The sequence below is a fragment of the Nelumbo nucifera genome, chromosome 1 (genome assembly GCF_055504915.1).
Source record: "Nelumbo nucifera cultivar China Antique chromosome 1, China Antique-T2T, whole genome shotgun sequence".
Lineage (NCBI taxonomy): Eukaryota > Viridiplantae > Streptophyta > Magnoliopsida > Proteales > Nelumbonaceae > Nelumbo > Nelumbo nucifera.
The window spans coordinates 145,268,474-145,275,812 of record NC_142649.1 but is presented as its reverse complement, the minus strand read 5'-3'; the positions used below and the strand labels follow the sequence as shown (position 1 = coordinate 145,275,812).

Genomic DNA, 7,339 nt, shown 5'->3' with positions numbered 1-7,339 from the left:
AATTCCTTAACTTATTAAGTTTACAAAATGAAAGATTTAATTAAATTAATATATTTCTTATTATTCTTTTTTAGTTTATAGTTTTAGATGAGAGAAATAAAAATATTTATATATTTATCATATGGTTAAACCATATGGGTCAATTGGGTCAAACCTGTATGTCATAAATAAAACCTAGGTAAATTATAGATAAGTACCCTATAATTTTGAGGTAGTTAAACTTAAATACCTGCAACACTTAGGTACCCCGAACTTTAAAAAATAAACACTTAGGTCCACTCGTATTCGGTCAGTTAAACATTTTATAATATCAAAATTGCCCTTTTCATGTATTTTTTGACCGTTTTGTCTATAAAGATGAAATGAATTCATAAGACTTTTGCTACCAACTGCATTGATCTATTAAGTTTGATGCAAAATAACTTGACCCAACAAAAATGGCTCAATCTGGGTTTGATTCGTTTGTCACTGTGTTGGAATTCTCTTGTGAATATGTACTGCAAATCGGCACAATTTGATCAAGTTTTTGAAACCTTTAAGAACTTAATTAAGTAGCCCGGATATTGTTTATTGGAACACAATTCTTTCAGGTTTTCATAAAAGTCAGGATGCCCTAATTCACTGTTCAAATGCATCAAACTGGGCTCTCCTTTGATGATGTGACTTATACTACTACTCTTAACTTTTGCTCAGATATTCAGGATTGTCTTCTGGGTTTTAGTTTCATTCCCTTGTAATTAAATCTGGGTTTGACTCTGAAACATTTGTTGGGAATGCACTTATAACAATGTACTCAAGGTGGGGCAATCTAGAAGAACCAAGAGATTGCTTGATGGAATGCCCAAAAGGGTTTTGGTTTCTTGGAATGCTCTACGTACTTTCAAGCTATGTCAAGGAAGGAAATTATGAGGTAGAAGCGCGGTTTATACCTTTGTTGAGTTGGTGAAGGAAGGTATGGAGCTTGATCATGTCTCTTTTTCTAATGCTATTTCAGCTTGCGGCCATGAAAAAAAAGCTTGGAACTTGGGAGACAAATACATGGTCTCGTTTTGAGATTTGGGTATGGGACTCATGTTTCAGTTTGTAATGTTCTCATCTCAACGTATTCGAAGTGTGAGGTGGTTGAGGATGCTAATATGGTGTTTGAGAGCATGACTGAACGCAATGTAATTTCATGGACGACTATGACTTCTATAAATAATGAAAAAGATGCTATTCCTCTTCATTGATATGAGAAAAGGTGGAGTTTATCCAAATGAAGTAACATTTGTTGGATTAATCCATGCTATATCAGTTGAGAATTTAGTAAAAGAAGGGAATACAATTCATGGATTTTGTATAAAAACTGGATTTCTGTCTGAATTGAATGTTTCCAATAGTTTCATTACCAGGTATTCTAATTTGAGTCCACGAAGGAGTCAAAAAAGATCCTTGATGAGATTAATTAGTTGCAAAGAGACCATATCATGGAATGCTTTAATTTCTGGGTCTGCACATGCAAAATGGGATGTGTCAAGAAGCTTTACAAACATTCTCCTTAGCAATACTAGAATAATCCTATCCAAATGAATTCACTTTTGGCGGTGTTTTAAGTGCAATTTGATCTGCTGAATCTGTATCACTGAGGCAAGGGTAACGTTGCCATTCCTGCATAATCAAACTTGGGTTAAATACCAACCCAGTTGTATCTGGTGCGTTCCTTGACATGTATGCAAAGTGTGGAAACATTGAAGATCTAGTCACAGAAAATATTCTGTGAATCACCTCAAACAAGCCAAAGTTTCTTGGACTGCAATTATCTTTGCTTACGCAAGGCATGGAGACTATGGATCAGTGATGGGTCTGTTTGAGGAAATGTAAAGAAAAGCAATCCCACTAGATTCAATCACCTTTCTATCTGTTCTAATTGCCTGTGGCCGACGTGGGGTGGTAGATATGGGTTGTCGAGTATTTGATTCAATGGTCAAAGATCATCACATTGAACCATCCCCTGTACATTATTCATGTATTGTGGATATGTTGGGCAAGGCAAGGTGGCTCGATGAGGCAAAGGAGTTTGTGCGTCAGATGTCAACAAAGCCAGGGTTATCTGCATTGCAGAGCTTACTTGGGGCTTATAGGATTCATGGGAATGTCGAAATGGATAAAAGGGCTACTGAGGCTTTCATGCAGATGGAACCCATGGAGTCAAGTTCTTATGTGCTGATATCTAACATATATGCTAAGAAGGGAGATGGTTTCTTCTAAGGCGGAGGCAATGGTTTTTAGATCCCACGACGACAATGGTTTCTTCTCCCCACGGTGGCAACTGTTTCTTCTCAAGCAGCGGCAACGGTTTCTTCTCAGGTGGCAGCAACAATTTCTTCTACCCACGGCGGCAATAGTTTCTTCTCCCCACGGTGAGCAACAGCGTTGCCCAGACCGAATAGAACCCAGCTTCTAATCAGGGTTATTTTGGTTTTTTTAAAATATATGATTTAAACAAGGGTAAATTTTTTAAATTACCCTTATAGTTTACTTAATTGACTAAATAGAACCCAACTGTTTACAATTGTCACATAAATTAACTACAATTTCTGTGACAATTGTCTTAAGTCTTATCGGTGTAGTTAAACATGAACCGAAAGTCTAAAATGCCCGTTTTACCTTTTAACTCAAATATTTGATTGATCAGAAAATTTATCTTTTTATCCCTCATACCTATGGGTTCACTTAGCTTGGATGAGTGGCCACCGATCTCTCCTCGCTGCAGCTGCCGCCGATCTATACTCGAAGGAAACACCAGATCAATTGCCGCCAATCTGTGCTAGGTTAACCTTAGATTGCTATGATGCCAAAGGCAGAGAAGAAGCCAGTAGAGGAGAAGCACCATTTCAAATCGTTGGATGAGGATTTTCAAAATGTTCGACTTGAAGAGGATTTTCAAACCCACCAAAGGATGGAGATAAATAGAGTGCCCAAGAATAGAGATGAAGCACCATCGCCTTCGCCTGCGATGGTTGTCGCTGCAATTTCCGGACGGCGGTGCGACGGTGATAAATTTCAGACATTTCAATGATGTCAAAGGCAGAGAAGAAGCCAACAGAGGAGAAAAAGGCCAAGAAGGCCCCTATTGCAGAAGAAGCTTCCCAAGATCGGCGGAGAAAGGTTGTAGATCTCAAAACTTTTGAAAAGATGCCCAAAGGATCTGGCCCGTCGTCCGCCGCTTCAATGTAGGCACTCACCGCTTCGATCTGCAAAGAATCCTTCTTCTCCTCTATTGCCGATACTCTTTACCTAAGTCCTTTAAACGCCCAGCTGCTCCTAAGACCCGGTTGGACTTTTCCCTCTCATTCAAACTCCCCTCCAGGCTCCAACCTTCTCTCATGCGAACACTAGCCGATACGAGACCACGGACGAACAACATCAATTGATGTGAGACGGCAGGGACTCAGCCAAAGACTGAGTCGTTCATCCATTTGTCTCCATTCTTGAGGGAAGAAGATGAGAACTAGATCTCATCTTAATCACGGTCTGAGGTTCCCGAAAGTCACATGCATAGCCAGGTTCAGGTCAAGAAGAAGAAACAGGGGAAGAAGATGAAAACTAGATCGAAGCGATGTCCGAATGAGGGTTTCAGAAGAAAAGACCCAACCCAAGATGGGATTCATCTGCAACCACATCAGGCTTGACTGCAGCGCAGGAAACAGAGATGGGTTCATCTGCCTTTAACAATTTGCAAAGCTTTGAGAGCCTTTGAGGCCGATTTAAACTTCCTTGCCGGTCTGTACTTCAATGAATGAGACAAAAGGTGGAAAAGGCGAGGACTTCACGAGAGTTTAACTGCTCATCGTCTTCGGCAAAGAACAAAGTGAAGAGAGCAAGGAGAGGAGCGACAGAGTGACGAGAGCAAGAACAGTAACCTCTAGAGGATTAAAGGTTACTGTTCCCAAGCTGCGATCTCTAATCTGGTTTACCGTTTAGATATCTGTCAGAAGCCGACTAATGGATATGGTCATCAACTAATTCAGAATGTCTCTCCAAGGCATTTTCGACCGAGGAATCTTTCTTTATTATGGCTCGAGAATTCAAATGTTGATTTCGGAACCGATTGACGGAAACGGTCGGAAGAAAATAGAGGGAAGAGAGATAGGTCTGAGTGCCGGGTCGAGAGGAAGGGGATGAGGGTAATATTGGGTTTTAAAAAGATTTAAAAGTCACGTGGTATACGGGTTTTGACGAAATATTAACGGAACTTAACGTTAACGGTAAGGGTAGAGTTAAACAATTGTCAGAAATAGTAAGAATAGTGTTAGTCAATTTTCAAACAATAAAAATACACTTAGTTAATTAACTAAACCATAAAGATAGTTTAAGAAATTTATCTTTGATATAATTTGAAAAAATATGGATATTTTGATAACTTTACAATAATTTATAACATGAGTTAATGGAAATGGACCTAAGTGTCTATTTCTAAAAGTTCGAGGGTATCTAAGTGTTACTACCCCCAAAGTACAGGGTATTTATCTATCATTTACCCTAAAACCTATAAACAACATGACCTCTCCCCCTCTCCTTTCACTAACCACCCCCTCTTGCATTCTCCTTCTCTCTCTCCCCACATTATTCCTTCCCTACCCCTCTCATTGAGCCACATTGTCAATGCTCATATTAGTCCACATTTCCCAATTACCTAAAATATCTCTATCTCCTAAAGCTTCTCCTAAGTCTTCCTAAAATCTCCCTCCCTCTCTCTCTCTCTAAAATATCTTCTAAATCTTCCTAAAATATCTCATTCTCTAATTGACCCCATGTTTTCTCCTAAAGAACTCCTAATTACTTTCTATTCATTTATGTGGGTCAATAAAAGAGACACATATGGGCCCCATGTGTTGGCATTACCTCTACTATTATATCTTAAATTCAATTAATAATAATAGTTTTCAAAATTAATTAGTTAGTTAACTAATCATAACATTATTTATTTAATTTTCATTTAAAATTTATTAACATAATAGAAAAATTAAAATAAATTATTATTTTCAATTTATCAATAATAATTATAAAATTAATTACAAGAATATTGTACTTAATTTATAATAACAAATTATAAATTTTTAAAATTTTTAAATAGTAGTAAACTTAGCATAATATCACAACTTATACTATACATCAATAATAATTTACTAAATAAATTAAAATTGATTTAAATTTAATTTTAAAATAATGAAAAATAAAGACAAATAGGTTTGTCTTCACACTTAATTTATAATAACAAATTCTAAAATTATTAAAAATTTTAAACAACAATAAACATAGCATAATATCATAACTTGAATTACACATCAATACCAATTTACTAAATAAATTAAAATTTAATAAAAGTAAAAATTATTAATTTAAAATTTATTTAACTTCAATTTCAAAATAATGAAAAAAATAAACACAACAATTCGAGTTCAATATAGGTTTGCCTTCATCCTAACCCAACCCTCTAATGCTTATACTTGAACCCAACCCAATCCTATAGGGGTTCATTCAACCTAATACCAACCAAACTTTCATCTTTTCAATTGTATTTTTCTATAGTGCATTTGAAAACCCAAGTAAAAATAGCAATCTAACCCTGCCCCTACTGGAGCTCCAACTGCCCCGTCCCAATCAAGGCAATTGTTTTAACCATTGATCTGGTTTAAGGTGGGTTTCAAGGAAGCCCAAACTTTGGTGACCAAGGACAAGGTGGGTGGTATTTGTTCAAATGTTTTAAAAATTGACTCGAACCAAACCCGTTTTGGCCACCAATTTCTGGGTCAATAGTTCAACCATCTGGTTTAAATGAACAACCCATTGCAATTTAAAAAATAAAATAAAATATAAAAAACTTCTAAAAATCATTGTTTGGGTTGATGGTTTAACTACTAGGGTTAATGGGTTACCAAGTCAATAATTTTTGGCAAAAGAACAGTTCAGAGGTGAAACAAAACTGATTGCCTAGATGAATTTTAGGTTGAACAGTCCAGTCGTCTGACTAAACAATTGTTTAGAAACCACGATTTGTCTAGCCCACCCCAAGCCGGACACTAACCCCCCAATAGATAATGTACGGTATATTATTTTATATGATCTTTTATATTTTACATATAAATATTATAATATGACACTTATAATATATATTATATACAATACTTTATGATGTTGTGCAATCCGGGCACTCCTAACTGACAACTTGCTGGCTCCTCGCTAGTGACGGACGGTACCTAAGAAGAAGACGGTGAAGGATTCCCGGGGGACTTGCCCAGTGAGAATACTCCGATGCTTAAGTTATAATGCTGGAGAAAACAGTAAAGAGTGCAAAGAAGGCTAAGAGTGTAGGTCGCACTAGATCACTGAGTTAGCTCGAGAGAAAGTTCGAGTAAGTTCAAGATAAGATACCCAAGATATTCGAGCGAGAGAGAGCCCTTCCCTTCCACTAGGGGCTCTTATATATGAGCGTTCTTGTCAAATCAAGCATAACCGCCACTAGACCTCTGTCGCAGCCGTTATCTGTCAGGGCTGCACAGGTCACTGTTGCAGAGTACTACCCAATCGGATGAGTGACACATCCTAGAAGGACAGACACGCCACCACCTGTCAAGAGACGTGGGTGCAGACTTGTCGGGCTAGCAGGGACTGCACCCTCGGTCAGGAGACGTGGCGCAGTCTGACGGGTACGGTCTTGTTAGATAGAAGCTTCCTGAAAACATCGTGTCGCTTAGTAGCGAAATGCCCTGTAGCGAGCTCCTGAGGGTATTGCGAGGCGATTCCTCTTGAAGTGGCCCTTGAGGCAGTTTTTCTGCCTAAGTATTGGAGCGAGCTGGTTATCCTAGCTCGTGAGCTGGGGTAGACTTGTCTTTGAGTATTCCCTTTTAGTACATCGGGGGTCCTCGAGCTCGCGCTATACTGGGCTCACCCTATGGCGAGTTGTAACGTAGCGAGCTGTCCTGCGAGCTCGTTACTTAGTCGTAGTGAGGCTGTTGTGCTGAGCTGTTACTTATGTTGAGTCATGTCCACGTGTCACTGTCTCAAGGGGTCGGGTCAAATCATCCTCCATTAATTGCCCCCTACTCCTCGGGCTAAGGGTGCCACCTTAGCGTGAGGAGTTCATGAAGTGTGACGGGTGGATTTGACCCGAAGTTCAAACTTGATTGACTGATCACATTAAATGCACGTGCAGAAGTCAGGGGGTCTCTGGACCTTTTGAATGCCAAAAAGAACGTGCAGAAGTGGCTCTTAATTCCGGAAGACGTGCAGCTGTCATTACCTTAATCATGGGAGACGTGCAGCCAGTCACATTTCGGTTTCAGAAGGTGTGCGGTCA

The 7,339-nt window shown here is 38.7% G+C and overlaps 1 pseudogene; it reads left to right on the top strand.

Annotated features, from left to right (window-relative positions):
- Window positions 1–437: 437 nt before the first annotated feature.
- LOC148803951 (pentatricopeptide repeat-containing protein At4g32430, mitochondrial pseudogene) lies at window positions 438–4,148 on the top strand (annotated as a pseudogene).
- The last annotated feature ends 3,191 nt before the right edge of the window (window positions 4,149–7,339 follow it).